This window comes from Lepidochelys olivacea (assembly GCF_965140295.1).
Source record: "Lepidochelys olivacea isolate rLepOli2 genome assembly, chromosome: 9".
Taxonomy (NCBI): Eukaryota; Metazoa; Chordata; order Testudines; family Cheloniidae; genus Lepidochelys; species Lepidochelys olivacea.
In genome coordinates, this window is record NC_140419.1 from 1,518,888 (window position 1) to 1,542,396 (window position 23,509).

The window sequence follows — 23,509 nt, forward strand, 5'->3', positions numbered from 1 at the left end:
TTAACCTAAGAAGAATTGGGTGTCAGGATAAGGGCGCGGGAGTCAGGGTGATATGAAAGGGCAATGTCTGGCATCTCTGGGTATTCTGTACAATTTACTTTGTTGCTGTGATTATAAGCTGTTCTGGCAAAAAAGCAGTAATAAATCATTTAACAATTCAAGATTTTCCAATGTGGCTTAAGGAGCATTATAATGAGATTTTAAAGACTTGTGTTTTTCAGTTGTACATGACCTCTTTTTTTAAACAATAAAACTGTGATTGTAAATTATTCATTTGCATTTTCACATGGGATATGCCATATTCCTTCATGAATGCAAGTGGCCTGATTACATCTTGACCATCAAATTCCACATTTTCCTAGGCATTTTTCATCTGCACTCACTCCCAGGAGGATGTATGAATTTCCAGTATGTTTCACCCAGCGCCTGATATCATAGGACATTGCGGTTGCCAACCATGGAGCCTGAAAGACACAGCTGATAGAAGGTTCCATTGTTATGGTTATGTGCAAGGGGCTTAGCTCAGGAAAAACAATTGGGGTATTGTGGCCCCACATCTGACCCTCCCCCCTTTTTAGTTATGGAAAAAAATAGAGTCAGTCATCTCAACAGAATCACTTTTCTCCCCTCCCCCTTTTCACTGGATCCTGCCAGGACTTCTCTGCTGGTCTCAGAAAGTGCAGGAAGTACGCAGGGATTGGGCAGGTTGTAGAGCAAAAGGGGACAGGAATACACATTGTTGCCTTGCCCCCCGGAGCTTGTATAGAAAAGGCAATACTGCCTTGCAGTATGGGGCCTTTTAAGGAGGGTCCCGTAGGCAGCTGCAGCCAGGGGAGAACCTGGTAGTGCAGTTCCAACAGAGCCATGTTTCCACCGACTGAGACGAGACCATGGCCTCTGGTGCATCCGCAGGCCTGTCTGATTTGGAGGGGGGGGTCACATGGCCTATTCTACGCAAAGGAGTAAACCCCACCCCAAGATGGACTGATCAGGCAGAAGCCTGGTCCACTTTTGGATGCCACCAACTAGACTGCAGGGGGCAGACCCCAGAATCTACCCAGAGGCCCGGGATATGCTCAAGCTCATCCGTACAGGATCTGACCCTGGAACAGCAGCTTTCAGTCAGACTCCAGCACCCCTGCTCAGGACAGGAGACACTAACAGGTGTCTGAAACGACTGAATTTTTTTCATAAAATTCTATCAGAAGAGGCATGGCAGGATGTGCTCACCTACAGCCTGAAAAATGTTTGAAAAAGTAACACGTGTATTTTGCTTTACTCTAATTTATGAGTATTTGAGTGTTTACTTGGTATAAAACTTGACAACTTGTTACTGATCTCCTTGGGTGCCGATATAAGTTATGATCTGAGGTGTAATAGGGTCCAGGCCTTACAAATATTCTTAAGGCCAAATGATTTTTCATATTGCAGTACCACCTAGAGGCCCTGACCAACAAAAGAGGTGGTCTCTGCCCTCAGAGTTTACAATCTAAGTATGAGACTGTGACATACCAGGGTACAATCCAGACCAGTGGGGTGGGGGTGGAGGTGGTTTGGTAGCCCCTGCCCTTACAATGCCTTGCTGAATTAGCTCCCACCTGGGCCGCTCACAAACAGCCTTTCAGCATGAGTGCCACACCTTGAGTGTCTGTGTGTAACTGCAGCTTGCCAGCCACTCCTGAGTTACATTCTGACTCTCACCAGTCTCGGTTATACTGCAGCGTGACCCCAACACACCCCAAGTATTAGATTTCCCCCCAGAAATGTATGTCCTGTACTGCCCAGTCCTCTCCTAGAAAATACAAGTTACATTAAATCTGTTATTCCCTTTAATAGAATAATATGCACAAAACTTGCCATTCCAAATGGAGTTTCCCAGACACTTCAATTTAAACACACTGGATTAGTTAAAACAAGTTTATTAACTTCAAAGAGATTTTACGAGAGTGCATGTAATGAGGCATAAAAGTCAGAAATGGTTAGAAGAAAAATAAAGATAAGACGTTTATTAACACATAACTTAAACTATATCACATTCAAGCAAAATTTCTCACCAGATGCTTTCTGCAGTCTGATTCACCCAACCCCATAGGTGAGGGGTCCTTCTCCAGAGTCCAATGCTTTCTTCCTTGGTCACTTCAGGCGCAGTGAATGCGATGGGCAGGGAGAGAGAGAGGGGGGCCTTGGGGTGTTTGTCCCTCCATTTTATAGTTTCAGTCCCTCTCCTGAAAAACATTCCCAGCTGGACACCAGGAGACAAAGAATCTATATGGAAGAATGTTCCCTGCTGCTTTTCCCCCTCACCGGTTTGCGCTTTGTTTCCCTTTCTGCTTGATGACTCTGTTTACTGCTTAAATGCAAATTAAGCAGAGTGCACTTTTTTTTGTTTAGGGCAGACCTGTTTGCCAACCTCAGGTTGGACAGGGCTCTGGGATTTAGAACATGCATTGTTAACACCATACAGTGGAATCTTATAACTCACATACAGTGTTGCCACAAACATATTTTACCAAGACAATAATGATCAGAAAATTATGAGTTTTCAAACAATACCTTACAAGGCATACTCTATACAAAAATTATTACAATAATGTGTGAATACAGGGGTACATTCTGTCAGAGACAAGAGACAACAGGTGGATAAAGGCAGATGGGGGACCACAATAACAATGAAACATCATTTGTCAGCATAAGCAGTGTGTGCAGTGTGCACAGCCCACTGGCAGCCTGACCATTGTCTTACGGCACGCTAGTGCGTTCACCAGGTAAAAGACAACGTTGTGTGTGGGAAAGCTGGAGTTGATATATAGTCTATGAGTTACCTTAGGGGAGAGAAAGTACATATCCGGGAGGAAGAATTTTTATTGTTCTGTAAGACGAACAGGCCAATATAATTCACAAGTAAGAGAATGCTACATTTAAAGGAACTTGTGAAGGGTATGGTGACAGACAGTGACAAGATTAGGACTGGTCTGTGTAGGGAAAGAGCCAAAAAGAACTTCCTGCATGGAAAGCATATTTAGGAATAATACTAAATTTAAGTAGAGAGACTTGAATCAATTCAGATTATTTACAGACCAGATCCAGATGGGAAGGTGTGTGAATCTACGATCATAATATCCAAACCCCGAGCAAAGGATATTAGAGAGATAGGTGGAACGTGGTCCCACATCTGGTCTATAGGCAAAATTCCACAGCAGATCATCTCTGCCTTTGTAGAGATGAAGGATGGCATCACCAGACCAGGACAATCGCAGAGACACAGGCCAGGCTCCCCATACAGAGTCTACAAGGAAAAGAAAAGCAGAGGTCACCGAGCATCCGATGTATGTTCCAAGCGAGGAAAGGGAACGAGAGGCAGAAAAATCACAGTAAAGTTGGGTGTGGGTGGGGTGAGAGAAAAAAAACGTTAGTGCAGGGGAAGATTCACCAAGCAGAAACTCCACAACACTACAGTGTGGCATGGAGATGGCCAGCCGGAGCCTACACTTTGCTCAGCATGAAGGTGGCAGCTGAAGGAAGAACAGAAAGTCACAAGAACCCAGTTTTGTACCAGTGTCTCCCAGGGACAAAGAAGTGTGACAGCTCTGAAGGCTTTTCCTTGCAGTCTGAAAAGATTCTATCATCCCCAAGTGGGGGCAAAGCAGAACAGTCAAGGACGATACTCTTCCTGCTCTTTATGCTACGGAAGGTGCTTCTTGACCTCTAGGAATCTAAAGTAGTACCTACTTCTGCCTGAGGACCCCCCCGCGCCACCCCAACGCCCCCTCCCCGATCCCAGACCCCCCCCGTGCCGCCCCCCAACGCCCCCTCCCCGATCCCAGACGCCCCCCGTGCCGCCCCCAATGCCCCCTTCCCCACCCCAGACCCCCCCGCGCCACCCCAACGCCCCCTCCCCGATCCCAGACCCCCCCGTGCCGCCCCCCAACGCCCCCTCCCCGATCCCAGACCCCCCGTGCCGCCCCCCAACGCCCCCTCCCCCATCCCAGACGCCCCCGTGCCGCCCCCCAACGCCCCCTCCCCAGACTCCCCCGTGCCGCCCCCGCCCCCATCCCAGACGCCCCCAACGCCCCCGCCCCCATCCCAGACGCCCCCGTGCCGCCCCCCAACGCCCCCTCCCCCACCCCAGACTCCCCCGTGCCGCCCCCGCCCCCATCCCAGACGCCCCCGTGCTGCCCCCCAACGCCCCCTCCCCCATCCCAGACGCCCCCCGTGCTGCCCCCCAACGCCCCCTCCCCCATCCCAGACGCCCCAGTGCCGCCCCCCAACGCCCCCTCCCCCATCCCAGACGCCCCCCGTGCCACCCCCCAACGCCCCCTCCCCCACCGCAGACCCCCCCGTGCCGCCCCAACGCGCCCTCCCCGATCCCATCCCCCCCCGTGCCGCCCCCAACGCCCCCTCCCCAATCCCAGACCCCCCGTGCCGCCCCCCAACGCCCCCTCCCCGATCCCAGACGCCCCCGTGCCGCCCCCAATGCCCCCTCCCCCACCCCAGACCCCCCCGCGCCACCCCAACGCCCCCTCCCCGATCCCAGACCCCCCCGTGCCGCCCCCCAACGCCCCCTCCCCGATCCCAGACCCCCCCGTGCCGCCCCCCCAACGCCCCCTCCCCATCCCAGACGCCCCCGTGTCGCCCCCCCAACGCCCCTCCCCCACCCCAGCCCCACGTGCCGCCCCCCAACGCCCCCGCCCCCATCCCAGCCCCCCCCCGTGCCGCCCCCCCAACGCCCCCTCGGAGCCCCGCGCGGGGGGCGGGGGGTGTTTCCGGCACCTCCCCCCGCGGGTAACGGGCTGACGTCACGTCCTGCCCCCCCCGCCCGCTCCGGTGCGCGGAGCCGGTTGGAAGCGGTTCCCCGCCCGCGCGCTGCACAGGAGCCGGCCCGCGCGCGCCGCCGCGGCCATGGGGCTGAGCTAGGGGCCGCCGCGCCGCCGGGTGAGTCTGCGGGGGCGCGCGCGGGGAGCACGTGCGGGGCGGGTGGAGCCTCGCGCCCGCCCCCGGCCCCGGCCCCGGCCCCGCGCGGGGGGGTGGCTGGGTGGCTGCGCGGGGCCGCCTCGGGCTCGGGCTCGGGTTCGGGCTCGCCGCCCCCGGGGGCCGGGCCGCGCCGGGTCTGTCCTGTCCGCGGGCTCCCGGCCTCAGGCGGGGCCGGCCCCGCGCGGCCTGTCAGCGCCCCGGCGCGGGAAGACCGAGGCTCGGGCTCCGCTGGGGAGGGGTCCGCGGCCGCCCCTCGTCTCTGCCCCGCCGGGGTCCGGCCCCCTCGGCCCGCGGCCGCCCCTCGTCTCTGCCCCGCCGGGGTCCGGCCCCCTCGGCCCGCGGCCGCCCCTCGTCTCTGCCCCGCCGGGGTCCGGCCCCCTCGGCCCGCGGCCGCCCCTCGTCTCTGCCCCGCCGGGGTCCGGCCCCCGCGGCCGCCCCTCGTCTCTGCCCCGCCGGGGTCCGGCCCCCGCGGCCGCCCCTCGTCTCTGCCCCGCCGGGGTCCGGGCCCCGCGGCCGCCCCTCGTCTCTGCCCCGCCGGGGTCCGGGCCCCGCGGCCGCCCCTCGTCTCTGCCCCGCCGGGGTCCGGCCCCCTCGCCCCGCGGCCGCCCCTCGTCTCTGCCCCGCCGGGGTCCGGCCCCCTCGCCCCGCGGCCGCCCCTCGTCTCTGCCCCGCCGGGGTCCGGGCCCCGCGGCCGCCCCTCGTCTCTGCCCCGCCGGGGTCCGGGCCCCGCGGCCGCCCCTCGTCTCTGCCCCGCCGGGGTCCGGCCCCCGCGGCCGCCCCTCGTCTCTGCCCCGCCGGGGTCCGGCCCCCTCGCCCCGGCGGGGCCGCCGCCAGACGCGGGGCGAAGCTCGTTGACTCGAGCCTGAAGAGCTGTCCCGGCTGCGGCTCCCGGCCCCTCACCTCGGGGGTTTCTTGCTCCCTGCCTGCCCCGCCCCGACTCTGGATTTCGGGATCCTCTGTCCCGCCCTCGGCGTGTCCACACGGCCCGTGGGCCGGGGCTGCGGCGGCGCTGCGCCCTGCCCGAGCAGACCAGCCCTGCGGCCGGGGCGGGCTCTCCCGGCGATGAAAAATAACCAGCCCTTGTCGGGCTCCCTCCCGGCCCTCGAGCGCTCTGCCTGCTGGGCCTCTCCCCACGAAAACTTCTGTCACTCGCGGGGTTTTCCGCACCCCTGAAAGACTACAGTTTCAGCTTCAGTCTCGGATGTAGAGCAGTCCTCGGCTATGTTGATACAAAGTGTTCTGGTATCAATTTAAGAGGGTCCACTTGGGGGCTACACTGATTTAATTAAAACAGGTTTTTTGTTCAAACTGAGTACCGTTTTTGTGGGTAGTCAAGACCTGAAGTGCTTACATAGTCTCCCTCATCCTGAAGGATCACAAACCAATTTATAACTGCTGCATTCCACACGTTCCACTTGTCACTGAGATGCTGCCACTTCTGGGGTGAAACATGTCTTTGATAACTGTACACAGTAACACCTCGCCACAATTTAGGACGGGCAGTGAAGAAAAGGATGTCCATTTGAAACTTCCTGGGAATTTCAGGTAGGCAGAATGTCATTAGCTAAAGTGAGATTTAGCCAGGGCTTTAGTTGCTTATGCTCTTTTGCATAGTGACAGGTTTCAGAGTAACAGCCGTGTTAGTCTGTATTCGCAAAAAGAAAAGGATTACTTGTGGCCCCTTAGAGACTAACCAATTTATTTGAGCATGAGCTTTCGTGAGCTACAGCAGCTCACGAAAGCTCATGCTCAAATAAATTGGTTAGCTCACGAAAGCTCATGCTCAAATAAATTGGTTAGTCTCTAAGGTGCCACAAGTCCTCCTTTTCCTTTGCATAGTGTCACTTGTTTTAGTGACCACAGGGGTCAAGACTTTGCTTTTACGTCTCATTCCAAAAGCATCTCGCTGCAAATCTGGCACTTCTAACCACACAGTACTCCTAACATCAAGCACAGACACTAATTCAGAGGGAAGAACACCACTTCCTGCAGCCCCTTCCATTTTCCCCATCCAAGGACTGCTGAAGAAGCTTGACCATGCTTTTTGAGGGCTGATAAAATCAGAACTGGAGGTGGTATTCAGCAGCAAAACCCTGAGGAAAACTGCTCTGATAGTTTGTGCTCCTGTGAAGTGCTTTTCAGGAATCAACAAATTCAATCAAAAGTATGAAATAGCTATATGAGAAACACAAATTTGAAGAATGCAGGCTTCAGTAACACCTTGGTTTTTCAGCAGCTTGACACAGCTATTAATAAATGTAAAATGTTTTCAGTTTCGCCAGTGTCATGAGTTCAACTACATCTATTAATTATTAAATGACTGCACTCTTAACTAGGGTGGCCAGATGCCCTGATTTTATAGGGACAGTCCTGATATTCGGGGCTTTTTCTTATATAGGTGCCTATTACCCCCCACCCCCTGTCCTGATTCTTCACACTTGCTATCTGGTCACCCTATTTGTAACCCCAGATATAACCTGCATTAGTGTCTGGCTCACTCCTTGTAGGATAACTAGTATTCTCATTAACAAATCCCTTGAATTTTCCTCCTTGATAAAACCTCCCCTTTACGTATAACTGCAGCAGTACTGCCGCTTTCCTATGACATCGGGGACATTCTTACAGCTCAGTAAACCTGCAGTTTATTCCTAGGCAACCGTGAGCTGATAACTTTTGCAAGAAATGTATTCCATGTAAGGAACCTTCACATGTGTGTCAGTTCTGATAGGGTATGGTTCAGCTGAGTTTAAGAACTTAAAAATTCACCTGATGTTCAGGTTTTCCAGTTGTATTTAGACCTTTCATTATTTTCTTGTATGTTTTCAAATTTATTTAAAAGCATCTGTCCCAACTGGCTCCTAGTAGTAGATAATCATGGATGATAATTCCAAACTATAACGACTTAAATTTAACAGACTAAATCCTGTTAGCAACAACACAGCAAAATAATCTCTCTCAAACATCCACCCTCTATCCCTCAACCCATCTCTTTGGCGAAGGCCTGGGAATGAGCTTGATGTGAGTGTTGCAGCATCTTCTGAAGGTCAATAAATCAACGTTTTGTCAGACCGTGGAGGAGATCATGTTCAAGCATTGAGGACCCTCCAAGGGAAATGCCCAGCCACCAGCACTTCAAACAACCTCTGCTATTTGGAGTTGTTGCAGTATATCACAGGGCAGAGAGAGGCATTAGCTAGGTTCCAAACTATTTAGGGTTTTATGTATCTAAACTAACAATCTAAACTCCATTAGAAAACTAATTGGAAGCTAGTGGACTCATGGAGCACTCAGTGTGCTCTCACTGTGGATGGCCACTGGGCAGGCATGCCACTGCATTCTGCACTAAAGTGTGCCAAACATCCATACAGCAGAAGCTTAAGATGTTTGTATCTGAATAGTTCTCTCATCTTTTCCATTTTATTTTTCAGAACAAATGGCAAATCTTACTCTGAATTCTTGGATAGTATCTTCAGCAACTGAGACAAAATAGTCTTCTATTTTAACTCCTTCAATCCACTCATTTGCTTCTTTCCCTTCCTTCTCTGTAGTGATGTTTGGTAATCACCAGTCAATCACATATCTGGATTATGGATCAACAACTTTCACATTTACTACCTTTATAGTCTGAAACAACCACCAAGTGAATTCAGCATTGTGAAAACTGAAAAACAAGATGAGCTAGGTAGCTTTGCACAGAACCATATTATCAGATACCCTGTTCAACTTCCAGAAGTTCCCAAATTCTAGAAAGCCAAGACCCCTCACAAGTTACAGCTTTACCTACTGCATCCCCCCCGTCCACATGAACATTCAGTGGTAGTTGGTTAACCCACTAGGCATGCCTTTGTCATCAGTAATGACTCCATCCATTTCCTCTTCTCTTCTGGGCTTCTATCTACACAGTTCTAAATCTTTTGTTTCCTCATAAGCAAAAACAGGATCTTGATGTTTTATCACTTCCCTTTTAAGTTCTTAGACTAGTTAGTTTTTATTAATAAATTAGGTTCTAATTTTTGTTTCTATTAAAAATAAAAAGATTTCCAATATATAGTCATGTAATTACTTCAGAATGTCACAGAAGTACTAACAATGAAAAAAGCAATAACATCCCCTGAAAAAATCCACTGTGCTGGGTTTTTAACAACATTGCTACACCTAATAATAAGTTCTATGCTTAGTGATTGTAGGATCAGATCATCTGATCATAGTTATCCAAGTCTAATGTTTTAATTGTTTTTCCTTGTGGTTTATTAAAATATTATATCTTGAACACTGAGAAGTCTGGTCCAGTTGTTGCGTAGTTCTAGCAAAAACAGCTGCTAAGACATCGATCACTTTGTATTGTCAGAGTCGCGTAGTGTTTAGCCTCATAACTTTCTTAGCCCTGGTCTACACTGGGGTAGGGGGGGATCGATCTAAGTTATGCAACTTCAGCTATGTGAATAACTTAGCTGAAGTCGATGTACTTAGATTGACTTACCGTGGTGTCCTCACCACAGTGAGTCGACTGCTGCTGCTCTCCCGTCGACTCCGCCTCTTGTGGCGATGGAGTCGATGAGAGAGTGCTCGGGGGTTGATTGATCACGTCTAGACCAGACACGATAAATCGATCCCCCCGGATCAGTTGCTGCCTGCCAATCCGGCAGGTAGTGAAGACATACCCTTGGTTTGCCAGTGCAACTGAAACGGTACATTTCAACTATTATTGTAATCCCCCTGTTTTTATTGCAGGGGACTCAGCTGCTGGATCTAGTCTGCACTGAATTTTGAGACAGGTTAGCCATGCTTTTCTGAGAACAGCTGCATCTGAAAGCATTGCTGCTTTTCTTCAATTACCTTTTAGAATAAAGTTGACTTTTATAAAACATTGTCCTCTCTATGGTAGATGATGAAATTACTTTTTAACTTGTAAAGAACAGCTGGCCACATCTGTGTTACTCTTTTTTTAGCTTCTTGAAGAATTAGGTGCTGTAAATTGCAATTACTTATGCTGCTGCTGTTCTGAATGTATGGATCTTTACTCTTTTCTTCACTTTGGGTTTATCTGCACTTGACTTCTTTACCTAGGCTGAGCCCTAAAATAATGCCCAAACTTCTGAAGAAAGGAATAAATGTTTGGGGACTTTTCAGGGTAGTTTACTACCCTGAGTTAATTGGCAATCAGTCCATTTGAGATTTTTTTTTTAAAAAAAGTCTAGTGTAGACATATCCTTCAAGAGCCAAAGAGAGGTATTTCACTTGTGAACTTAATGATATCTGGTTTAACTTCTCATTTTCTGCTGATAATTCTGTAATCAGCTAGGATCATCTCTCCCTTTTCCCCCTGTTCCTTTTGATTGTTAAGGTGGCATGCTTGTGTATAATAGATGTCTAGCATTTTGTACAGTATTGTGCCTGGTCTACATTAGAAAATTAGGTCCATTTAACTATGTTGGACAAGGGTGTGAAAAATGCGCACCCCAGAGAGGTGAAGTTAAGTTGACCTAAGTCCCCGTGTAGACGGCGCTAGGTTGACAGAAGAACTCTTTCGTTGACCTAGCTACTGCTCCTCGAGGAGGTGGATTACTTACACGGATGAAGAATCCCTCCTGTCGGCAGAGGTAGCGGCTATACTGACTCACTACAGCGGCGCAGCTGTGCTATTGTAGTGTTTTAGACAAGTCCTCAGTGTTCCACCTATGGGGAGGAACCTCTGTGGCTGTTTAATAGCACACAGCAATGCCACCCAACAGTTTAGGGCAGCAAGTGAAAAATGCTGTACTAATAACAATACTGAGCACTTCAAAAAGTGGTTAGGCATTATAATATCTGTGTTAGATGGGGACGCTGCGGCACAGAGGGGCTAAATGACTTGCCCAGGGTCACGCAGCAAGGGGTGGAGCTGAGAGAAGAACTAAGGTCTTCTCTCAGTCTAGTGCCGTATCTACTGGCCCATGCTGCCTCCTGTTACTTGTATGCTGCCAGCTGTATATGAAGTGCCTTAAAAATAGGTAAGAAGGCACAGACTCCTTGTCTCAAAGAGCTAAACAGTCTAGCTAGATAATGCAGAAACATAGGAACGGTGGAGTGAGAGGTGACAGAAGCAGTCTGGTTTAGAGATCTGCTCAGGTCTAATTTTATAGCCCAACCCAGAAGCCGACTCAAACTTGACCCAAGAGTGTCGAGTGTTTTCCGAACCCACAGGACCCAAACCTTTGTCAGCGCTGCTGCCGCCTCATCCTTGCGGCTTGGATTGGTGGGGGCTTCCTGCTCCCTGTGTCTGTGATCCATCTCTGGTCACCTCTTGGGGTGTCATGGCCGTGGCTTCTGCCGGATGCTGTTGCTTTGCTGAGCTTTGTGTGCTGTGGAGTGAGAAGTGTTGTCACTCATTGGCACGCTCGCTCTGCAGCACACAAAACGCCCACCAAGGTGGGTGGTAGTTGGCAGGAGTGGGGCACTCAGCTGCCGCTGTGCTGACCTCCCCAGGCAGGAGGAGATTAACAGAGATGACTCACGGGAGCTCGAGAGGGTCAGGTTATTTTCAGTTCTGACCCGACGCTAGTATGTTTAAACAGTGAAGTTTAGAATATATTTTGCCTTGGTTTTTTAATATTCAATAGCAGTTGCAGGGGAAATTTTAGGAAGGCAGAATGTAATTACCAAAATAGGAATTTGGTTAGCATAATTTGTTAGTCTCTAAGGTGCCACAAGTACTCCTTTTCATATTAGGGTTAGCATTTTTAATCTTGTGAAAAATTCCACAGGATCTGGACCTTACTTTTTCTTCTTATAGAGAGCACCTCTAACAAGACAGTTACCCCAGTCACCTGGCTTGGACACCAGTTCAGTACTGATTCAGAGAAGACGCATGCATTGCTGTTTTTATTATTTGTATTATCATAACTGTACAACCAGAACAAAAGAGAGTTCCTGGCCAAAGATCAGGTCGAGTCACCAACACAATTTCTTGTAGAAACTGATTTTCCTTCCAGGTCTTCTCTCCCAGTACTGAGCTGGGCTGACCCTGCTTAAGCTCTGAGATCATGGTCCAATTTAATAAATGGTTGTAGAATACACCTGTTGTGCTAACTTCAAGAAGTCTTCACTCCCATCTGGCACTAGAAGTAATAGTAATTGTAGTGTTTGAAGTATGAACCATGTCACACAGCCAACATAGTGCTGAAAAAGCCAAGGGTGTTGAATTGTTCATTTTCCTACCCAGTCATCAGCGTTCTAGCTTCTGCTGCTCTGGAAGTTGTTGGTTTAGGGGAAATGTCACTTTCCGTTTACGCTCTTTCTTCCACTCTACTTCCATACTACGTGTTTCTAACTCTCACGCTTCTCATCCATTTCTAGTCTCTTCTATTTCATTGGTTACTAAATATTTTTGGCTTTTCCAATGCTTATCTCAACAACGAATAAACAAATTGTTTTAGAACATTAGTCTGGAAGGTGAGTTACAGATTTTTTCAAGTGGAATAGTAATTTATCATACCTATCTTTTGTGCACTGATATTGCTAGGCCTTTGACTTTCTTAGGTTCTTGTATGGCCCCGTATTGTAGTATCTGAGTGCCTCGGAATCTATTAATGTATTTATCCTCCCAACATCCCTATGAACTAGGAAAATGCTATTCTCCCCATTTTACAGATGGGGAACTGAGGCACAAAGACACTAAGTCCCATATGTTTAAATGTGTTTAGGCACCTAAATACCTTCAAATATCTGGACTTGAGTGATTTGCCCAAGGACACATAGGAAATCTGTGGTAAAGCAAGGAGTTGAACGTGGGACAATGCAAGAGCTGGGCTAGTGACCTAACCACTAGACCACCCTTCCTTTTCTGGAGGACTTCAGATCCTTGTGATGCTGCCTCTTTGTCAAATACAAAAAGGAGTTAGATTTTACAGTTTTGCTTGGTTAAAGTTCGTTTTAGGAAGTAGATCTAAGCTGGTACCGCTAGAAGCACTGAATTCAACAACTTGTGCTTTATCAGATTTAAAGAAAACCCAGGGGGAAATGTTCTAAAACTTTCCTTACTGAATTTCAATCTGCTTTGACTTTCTTTATGTTAGAGAAAAGTAGAAAAAAACATACTTCAATACACTGTAAAAGGAGGCACTTCTTAAAGCAAAAGCAATTTTCCTGAAATTAACAATTCAGGAAGAATTGTCTAAAGATTTACTTCCATTTCCATGATTAGCTTGATTTCTTTCCACTATCCCACCCCGACACACACATTATGTAGCTACTGCTTAAGTACACACTACACTCTTTAAAGCAGTCTCTGAGGCCACAATCATGCAAACACTTGAACTACGCCCAGTAGTCAATTAAGTGTGTATGTTCGGGCATACCTACGCTACAGATGCTAAGCGACACAGGTATGGAGCTGCAGCTGTGCCGTTTTAGTGCTGGAGTATAGATGCTTCCTACGTTGATGGAAGGGGTTTTTCCGTTGATGTAGTTAAGCCATCTCTCTGAGAGGTGATAGTTAGATGGAATAATTCTTCCATCAACCTAGCCGTGTCTACTCTGGTGGCTAGGTCAACCTAACTACAGCACTCAAGGCTCAAAAATTTTCACAGTGCTGAGTGACATAGCTAGGTCGATCTAATTTTTAAGCATAGACCAGGCCTAACTATTTGGAGGATCAGGGCCTTAGACTGTGAGCTCTTTGGGGTGGTGACCTTTTTTTACTACAAATATGTAGGGTGCCTATTACAACTGGTCCTTGAGATAAATCTGTATATGCAGTTGACATGGTAGGTCTTAAAAGTTTAAATAACCTTTCCCCGCCCCCCAACTAAAACCTATTGATTTTGTAGCTAGTTACCTAATAGTCTTTCCTAGATAATTGTGTTTGAATGTTGAAAATTGTATGCTGAAGTGTTTCCTGTTTCAGGTTGTTGTACAGTAAGATAAAAATAAAGAGTTTCATTGAGGAAAAGCTACTTCCTTTGTTAAGTAACCTACATATCCGAGAATAAGGATCAGTTGATGTTAATCTGTGACTCTAAGTCCTCAGGGCTGTGGTGGGGAGAGATGCCTCTCAACCAGCCCTGGACCTGCCGTGGTGCCCCTCCCCTGGCCCTGATCCAGCCCGCCCAGTGCTCCACTTCACTTGCACTGCATTTGTCTCTTCTCCGGACCCTTCTCCGTGCTCCTATGGGCCCTCTGGCCCAGGGCTTCTCTCCATCCCGCTCCTCTCAGCCCCCGCTCTCCCTGTCACTGGCAGGCAGCCGGAGCCTGAAGTGGTAGATCATCACTGGCGGCCTGGACTGTGGACGGACCTGCTGTGGCCTGGGGAGAGGCGCCCCAGCCCAGCTCCTCTCCCCACCCCCCCGACCTGCTGCAGATGGGGGTAGAGGCGCCCCAGCCCAGCCCTGGACCTGCTGTGGGTGAGGGAGAGGAACCTATCCTGTGGCCCCAGCCCCAGTGCTGCCGCAGTGGGGAGAAGCATCCCCCCCCCCACCAGGTGCTGCTGTGGGGAGAGAGAGCTGGGGGGAGTCCTCTCTCCCCGCCGTAGCCCCCGGCCAGCCTGCACCCTAAACCCCTCACCCCAGCCTGCACCCCCAGCTGGAGCCCTCACTCCTCCTGCACCCGAAACCCCTCATTCCCAGGGCCCACACAGCCAGCCGGAGCCCTCACCCCCAACTGCACCTCAACCCTCTGCCTCATCCCTGAGCCCCCTCCCACACTCCAAACCCCTCAGCCCCACCCCCCGTCGCATGAATTTTGTTATGTGCACCAATATGGAGGTGATGTGTCATACATCACCTCCATATTGGTGCACATAACAAAATTCTTTCTGCACATGTGTGGGAAAAATTAGAAGGAACACTGCCGTAGTTATATTCTGCTCGCAACTCTGAAATAGTTCAGTCCCTAACAGAAACTCAACTCTAGGCTGTGAGCCCAGCAGAGGAAAGATACCAGTAACAGAGTGTACATGATGCAACAGTTGGGGAGAATTACTGCTTAAGTTTCTGCATTCATTTAAAACTATTTTAAGAATAACTTATTGGAGTGGCTTACCTAATTTAAAATTGTGTTTTGAGTGATCCGTATGTCAAATGCCAGAGGCCTATGTGGTCATAAAAATACCTAGTTTTGTTACTTCTGATTCATTCACTTTTAAAACTGTTCGCATGATCCTTAATTCTCTATCCTTTCGAACCTTCCTTCTCCAAAAAAAAAAAAAAAATCACAATGTATGTCAGTGGCCTTTTATTTAGTTGAGAAGTAAAGTGACTTCACAGTAATCTGTGCTCTTAAAAAAGCACTGAATCAGAAAAGCATGAAGTGTGTTTATCTTTTATGGAGTGAGTACACAGAACATAAGAATGGCCATACTGGGTCAGACCAAAGGTCTGTCTAGCCCAGTATCCTGTCTTCCGACGGTGGCCAATGCCAGGTGCCCTAGAGGGAATAAAACAGAATAGGTAATCATCAAGTGATCCATCCCGTCGCCCGTTCCCAGCTTCTGGCATACAGAGACTAGGGACACCATCCCTACCCATCCTGGCTAACAGTCATTGATGGACCTATCCTCCACAAACTTATTTTTTGAACCCTGTTATAGTCTTGGCCTTCACAACATCCTCTGGCAAGGAGTTCCACAAGTTGACTGTGCCTTGTGTGGAAAAAATACTTCCTTTTGTTTGTTTTAAACCTGCTCCCTATTAATTTCATTTGGTGACCCCTAGTTCTTGTGTTATGAGAAGGAGTAAATAACATTTCCTTATTTACTTTCTCCACACCAGTCATGATTTTATAGACCTCTATCATATTCCCTTAGTTGTCTCTTTTCCAAGCTGAAAAGTCCCAGTCTTATTAATCTCTCCTCATACGGCAGCCATTCCATACCCCTAATCATTTTTGTTGCCCTTTTCTGAACCTTTTCCAATTCCAATATATCTTTCTTTGAGATGGGGTGACCACATCTGCACGCAGTATTCAAGATGTAGGCGTACCATGGATTTATATAGAGGCAATATGATGTTTTCTGTCTTATTATCTATCCCTTTCTTAATCATTCCCAACGTTCTGTTTGCTTTTTTTGACTGCCGCTGTACCTTGTGGATTGTTCTCTGAAAACATCCACTCAATGACTCCAAGATCTCTTTCCTGAGTGGTAACAGCTAATGTAGACCCCATCATTTTATGTGTATAGTTGGGATTATGTTTTCCAGTATGCTTTACTTTGCATTTATCAATATTGAATTTCATCTGCCATTTTGTTGCCCAGTCACCCAGTTTTGAGAGATCCTTTTGTAGCTCTTCGCAGTCTGCCTGGGACTTAACTATCTTGGGTAGTTTTGTATCATCTGCAAATTTTGCCACCTCACTGTTTGCCCCTTTTTCCAGATCCTTTTTGAATGTTAAATAGGACTGGGCCCAGTACAGACCCCTGTACAGACCCCACTACTTACCTCTCTACAGTCTGAAAACTGACCATTTATTCCTACCCTTCGTTTCCTATCTTTTAACCTGTTACCAGTCCATGAGAAAACCTTCCCTCTTATCCCATGACTGCTTACTTTGCTTAAGAGTCTTTGGTGAGGGACCTTGTCAAAGGCTTTCTGAAAATCTAAGTACACTACAGCCACTGGATCCCCCTTGTCCACATGCTTGTTGACCCCCTCAAAGAATTCTAGGAGATGGGTGAGGCATGATTTCCCTTTACAAAAACCATATTGACTCTTCCCCAGCTAATTATGTTCATCTATGTGTCTGACAATTCTGCTCTTTACTATAGTTTCAACCAGTTTGCCCGGTACTGAAGTCAGGTGTACAGGCCTGTAATTGCCGGGATCACCTCTGGAGCCCTTTTAAAAAATTGGTGTCACATTAGCTATCTTCCAGTCATTTGGTACAGAAGCTGATTTGAATGGTAGGTTACAGACTACAGTAAGTAGTCCTGCAATTTCACATTTGAGTTCCTTCAGAACTCTTGGGTGAATACCATCTGGTCCTGGTGACTTATTACTGTTTATCATTTTGTTCCAAAACCTCCTTTAATGACACCTCCATCTGGGACAGTTCCTCAGATTTGTCACCTAAAAAGAATGGCTCAGGTTTGGAAATCTCCCTCACATCCTCAGCAGTGAAGACTGATGCAAAGAATTCATTTAGTTTCTCTGCAATGGCCTTATTGTCTTTGACTGCTCCTTTAGCATTTGCTAAACTTTTGAGGTGGTGCAGGACCTTATTCACCTGACTGCACTGCCTTCTCCACAGAAGGACAAGGCACCAGTGATAACCCGGCCATCTATTTCATCTAGGGACAAGCTGGTGATGATGTCACACAGCTCCCCATCTCCGCTGCGCCACTCTCCGCTGCCGGCCGCTCACATAGGGGGACCGCACCAATCTCCAGAGGCCTGGCACTGCTCATCGGCACCACCCGGTACTGCTCCTCCATGGTCTTCCTTTTCGGAGACCTCGGAGTCTGAGGAGGAGTCCTATTGTTCAGATAGGTCCAGCGGCAGGAGGTCTAGATCTCGGCGACAATGCCAGCCTTCTCCAGTGCCGTGGCCACCTCAGTGGCAACCACCAGCTCAGTGGCCCTTTTGGACTCGCTGGGACTAGCATCAAGCCCAGGTTCAGTGCCAGGCTTTGAGATCCAGGTCAACGTTGGTCGTGTCAGCATCCTTCGCCCTCTCGCAGGAGCTGGCACCAGAGATGATGCCAATGCCTTTGCTTGCCACTCTGGACTTGGCACCGGCAACCACCTTGGCGCTGGCGATTCAGCAGCCCAACGAACAGCATGACCCACTTGGTTCTGAGGGCAGTGTCCAAGGCCATGTGCTGGTGCTCTCGCCCTCATCCTTCCCAGATGAGGCTGTTACAGGCACTTCAGTGGCCCCGGCCTTGGAGGACAGCAGGGTCCTGCAACTGTTGTTGTGCATGGTGGCCAAGAGCCTGGGGATCCAGGCAGAGGCGCTGGTAGAGGATTCCGATCCCGTGGTGGACAGGTCTCTGGACTTCCTCATGAAGTCCAACAGCCAATTCAAGACCTACCCTTTGAAGATCAGGCCCTATTCTCTGAAAAGACTGACAGGAGACTGCACAATTTAAAAGACTCGAGGGCCACCCTCAAGCCCCTGACCATACATCCTCCCCGCTACACAGCGTAGGCATTTCAGACCGCAGCCTCCTCTGCCGTTTTACCAGCAAAACCGACAGGACGGTTCCCGGAGGAGGAATAGGGGCTGCAGGAAGAGGCTGCATCTGTCCTCAGGCCAGGGCTCTGGCCAGACCAAGCCTCCCTTGTGCCAGAAACAGGCCTTTTGAAGGCGCGCACAAGGACGGCACACCAGCTCGGGAACTGGATCCATCCCGCCTTACCTTCTCATCATGACTATCCCCTTTCTACCCTGCGTTGGCCTGCATTACATTGGACTGCTGGGTACCATGCACGGTAGAAAGGGGCTGTTTGCTCCAGTTCTTTGCCCTCCTGCCCTTCCACCCCTGTTCCCCGTCCTCCTTCAGGGACCCTCTGCATGAGCAATTCCTTTATACAGGAGGTGCACTCGCTCCTTCTTGCTGGGAGCAGTGGAAGAGGTTCCTCAGAAGTTCAGGGGAAAGGGTTTCTATTCCCAGTATTTCCTAATACCAAAAGCCATGGGTGGGCTAAGGCCCATTTTAGACCTACATGAACTCAACAAGTTCATAAAGAAACTCAAGTTCCACATGGTCTCTCTTACCTCCATCATCCCTTTCTTGGATCCAGAGGACTGGTAAGCCATCCTCGACTTGAAGGATGCGTACTTTCATATAGTGATAACTCCGCCCCACAGAAAATACTTCAGGTTTGTGGTGAACAGAAACCACTATCCATTCATAGTCCTCCCGTTCGGCCTGTCAGCTGCACCTCGAGTGTTTACCAAGTGCATGGCAGTCGTGGCCAGGTTCCTGCACAGGCGGCAGGTACAGGTGTTCCAGTACCTCAACGACTGGCTCATCAGGGGCCGCTCCGGGCCTCAAGTGGAGGCACAAGTTGACTTCATAAGAGTGACATTTAATGAACTGGGCCTTCTTCTGAATGAGGCAACATCACTGCTGTCTCCGGTTCAGAGGATAGAGTTTATAGGGGCAGTGCTGGACTCAACACAAGCCAGGGCATACCTCCCGGAAGCGAGGTTTCAGGTCCTCGGTGACATCATTCGAGGTCTCAGGCAGTTTCCCACCACCACAACAAGGAATTGCCTGAAACTTCTAGGACACATGGTTGCCTGTACCTACATGGTGCAGCATGCCAGACTCAGACTTCGACTCCTTCAGTCGTGGCTAGCATCAGTGTATTGTGCAGTCTCGGACAGCTTGGACAGGATTGTAACCCTGCCTTGTCCTGTTCTTGATACTCTTCTGTGGTGATACTCTACTCGATCCACAGGTGGTTTGTGCAGGGATCCCCTTCACCAGCCCACAGCTATCTCTCTGACTAGTGACAGATGCTTCAGCCTTGGGCTGGGGACTTGGGACTCAAGGCCTCTGGTCTCAAGCGAATCTCACTCTCCACCTCAATGTCAGAGAGCTGAGAGCGGTGTGCTTGGTGTACCAGACTTTGAGCCCACTTAACAGGGAGATATGTATCAGTATTGACAGACAACACCATGGCAATGTTTTATATCAACAAGAAGGGGGTGCATGCTCTTCTCCCCTGTGCCAGGAAGCCCTCATGCTGTGTGACTTCTGTGTAGAGCATTTGATATACCTGCAAGCATCGTTCCTCTCTGGGGTACGGAACGAGTTGGTGGACCATCTCAGCAGATTGTTCCACGACCACGAGTGGTCTCTATGCCCAGACGTCACAAACTCAAACTTCCATCGGTGGGGATTTCCCCAAATGCATTTGTTCGCCACATGACACAACAGGAAGTGCCAACAGTTTGGTCCTTCCTGAATCACAGCCCAGGCTCCATCGCAGATGTGTTCCTCCTTCTGTGGGGAAGCCGTCTCCGCCCATTCCACTCGTTCACAAGGTACTTCTCAAGATTCGGAGGGAATGAGCTTCGGTGATATTGATAGCTCCAGTCTGGCCCTGCCAACACTGGTACACATCGCTCCTGCAAATGTCTGCAGACATTCCAGTCACCTTGCTGCTCTTCCCAGACCTGTTAACTCAGGATCGTGGCTGTCTCCGGCATCCGAACCTTGAGTCGCTACGTCTCATGGCATGGAAGGTCCATGGCTGAACCCGATGGAGCTCTCCTGCTCGGACCAGGTTAGATGTGTCCTTAGCAGTAGGAAACGCTCCACCAGAGCTGCCTACCTTGCCAAGTGGAAAAGATTTTCAGTCTGGTCAGCGCAGCATCATTCGTCCCTGACGCTCGCCTGTATGCCACTCATACTGGATTATCTTCTCCCTCTCAAGCAGCAGGGGATATCCATGTCATCAATAAGGGTTCAGTTGGCTGCCATTTCTGCCTTCCATCCAGGTGCAGAGGGTTGGTCAGTCTTCACCAACCCTATGGTCAGCCGTTTCCTCAGAGGTCTTGACCGGCTATATCCTCACGTCTGGCAACTGGTCCCAGCCTGGGACCTCAACCTGGCCCTTTCCAGACTGAGGGGGCCACCTTTTGAACTGCTAGCGAGGTGTTCTACCTCTTGTACAAGGTGGCATTTTTGATGTCAATAACCTTGGCCAGGAGAGTGTCTGAGCTAAAGGCCCTAACATCAGAGCCCCCTTACACCATGTTCTACAAGGACAAGGTTCAGCTCAGGCCACATCCAGCTTTTCTCCTGAAGGTTATCTCCCAGTTTCACATCAACCAGGACATCTCCCTCCCAGTGTTTTATCCTAAGACTCACTCGAGTGGCAGGGAGCAGAGGCTTCACTTGTTGGATGTCTGCAGAGCACTAGTCTTTTACATCAAGAGAACAAAGCCCTTCCGAAAATCCATTCAACTATTTGTGGCTGTGGCGGACAGAATGAAGGATCTTCCTGTCTCTTCTCAACAAATTTAGTCATGGATCACGTCCTGCGTCCGAGAGTGCTACAACATGGCAGGGGTGCCTGCCCCCTCCGATCACTGTGCATTTCACCAGGGTACATGCCTCTTCAGCTGCGTTCCTGGCTCAGTTTCCTACCCAGGAAATAGGCAGGGCAGCGACATAGTCCTCCATACACACTTCCACCACACACTATGCGATCACCCAACAGGCCAGAGATGATGTGGCCTTTGGTAGAGTGGTGCTCCAATCAGTGGACAACTCCGACCCCACCTCCTGAAGTTGGACTTGTGAGTCACCTGATTGGATTTGACATGAACAAACACTCGAAGAAGAAAAAACGGTTACTCACTTTCTCGTAACTGTTTTTCGACATGTGTTCACGTCCATTCCAATACCCTCCCTATTATCCCACTGTCGGAGTAGCTGGCAAGAAGAAACTGAAGGGGGGTCGGGGCGGCAGGGCCGTTATTGGGCGCAATGAAGGCACGACTCCAGGGAGTGCCCAGGCCAACCCTACTGGTACTGCTAGGGAAATCTTTCATCTGTTGTGTACGTGGTGTGCACACACCGGATTGGAATGGACGTGAACAACACATCTCAAAAAACAACAGTTACGAGAAGGAGAGTAATTGTTTTTTAGAAAGATTGAAAAATAGATGGATTTTTTAAAAAATCCATGTATAATTTTAGTATTTCCCCAATGTGAAAGTCATGCTCTAAAATTGGACTTTACAGTATTCTAGGGATCAGAGCCTTATTTTTGTTAGAAGATGGAGGATAACTTCTCCTTACCTCTCAAAGTATATTACTAAACAAAATTCATTGCTCAGGATGCAGAGTCAATCACATACTTTCTCTCTGCTGGATAACTAAAACTAATTTTATTTACAAAACCTAAACAAGAAATGCAGGTAAATATACCTTATGGAATTTTGCTAGCTAACCATTCCAACCCACAGAGACATTGAGACCCCACTCTTGTGAAACCTGAGACCAAAAAATCCCTTCCAGAGCCAATAGATCACCTGTGCCAGTAGCAGATGAGAGAGGCAAAAGAGGGTACTAATGTTAGCCCTTGTTTGGAGATGAGTGGAGAGAATTGTGCAGCATCCAAAATCCTCTGTGTCCACAGCATGACCCAATCACATGAGAGAAATGAGACCTCACACAGACAGTTGAACTATACTGCTTGTATTTCTTCTGCTCTTGGACAACTTGCACAGGTGTTAGAATCAGGAGACTATATCTTCCACCCTTCCCTCCTGGCCAAGGCTGCTTGTTAAGTAATTTTAGTTAATGTGCACTCAGTTGAGCTGTCTCCACGTGATGCAGAAGTTGAAAGCGAATTAACTGGCCAGTTAATACATATTCTGTAATCTACTTTAAAGTGTATTAAGATTGTTGTGTTTTGAGTTAATGTGGACTAATGTAGTTGCAGAGATGCATGTGGCTGGAACCCAATACACAGATATAAAACAGACTACGCAATAAATGGCTGTAATTGTTCACGTTATTAATGGATGATGAGTCTGACATGTACCGGCTCAGGTGTAAATTAAGTTGAGTGTTCCTTTGGAGCTGACCGATTCTCTACAATCTTTTGGCATGTACTTTGGGATAGCAGATTGAACCTTTAGTATGGTCTAGAACAGCCTTTTGTGGGACTTTAGTAAGACTATTGGATGCAGCCTAGCACACAGATCTAATTTGAGACATTTGATTAGTTGTGCCCATTAGACTCCCTTATAACTGACTGGTAATTAGTGGCCAGTACATCATTGCTGGCAGCATTAGATGTGCTGGACACTGCAGTGTGATCCATGGCAACATCTGCAGTCTTCAGAGATACAGAAGGTGGTCCAGACAACAGTTGAGGACCTCCCTTTTGAAGGTTGTGACCTGTTTAATGCAAAAACAATGTAACTCTGTACTCTCTGAAGGATTTGATGGCCACTCTGTGATCCTTGGGAGTCTGTATGCCAGCTCTTAGGAGAAACCTGGCAGGGTCACAGAGTTACTTGAGACAGTAGCTATCTACCTATTTCAATGCAAAAAGATTCCTGGAACCATGAGGAAGAAAGAGAGGTTTCAACAAAGGAGGCCTTCTGGCTGTTTGCCTGCAGGTGTACAGCTGCCCATCTCATTACTGCAAAATTGATATAATCATTGAGAGCGGCACAGAGGATTTGGAGAATCTTTACCTTCTCTCTCTCTCTCTCTCCCAACCCAAAATTGTTGGCAAACAGATCATTCTCCTATTCTGACCTAATATAACTGTCAACTCAGCCCCTGACATTACCTGTCTCACCCACTGGGATCTCTCAAATGAAGGTTAGAGCCTACATCCAGACCCAGCTTTGTTGTATCTGGCAGAGTGGATGCTGGCTGGTTAACTATAATGAGAAGAAGCTGCTCTGCTGAAGTCCAGCATTTATTGTTCCAGCACTGGAAAGACTGAAGTAGGCTGACTTATGCAGCCAAATGGAAGAGGTTTTCTATTTAGACATCTCAGTGCTACCTGTTTCTCCTAGGGTTTGTCTATATTGCATTACAAGCCCAGAGTTTTACCTTGCTTCCATCTGCACACAAATGTCAC

At 48.9% G+C, this 23,509-nt stretch overlaps 1 protein-coding gene across 1 annotated transcript in view; it reads left to right on the top strand.

The window, feature by feature from the left end:
• Window positions 1–4,778: 4,778 nt before the first annotated feature.
• ATP13A3 (ATPase 13A3) overlaps window positions 4,779–23,509 on the top strand; it is a 132,580-nt gene continuing 113,849 nt past the window's right edge. The window contains exon 1 of the mRNA XM_084639271.1: window positions 4,779–4,932. The gene's annotated coding sequence lies outside the window, so the exon portion shown is untranslated. The remainder of the gene's footprint in view (window positions 4,933–23,509) is intronic.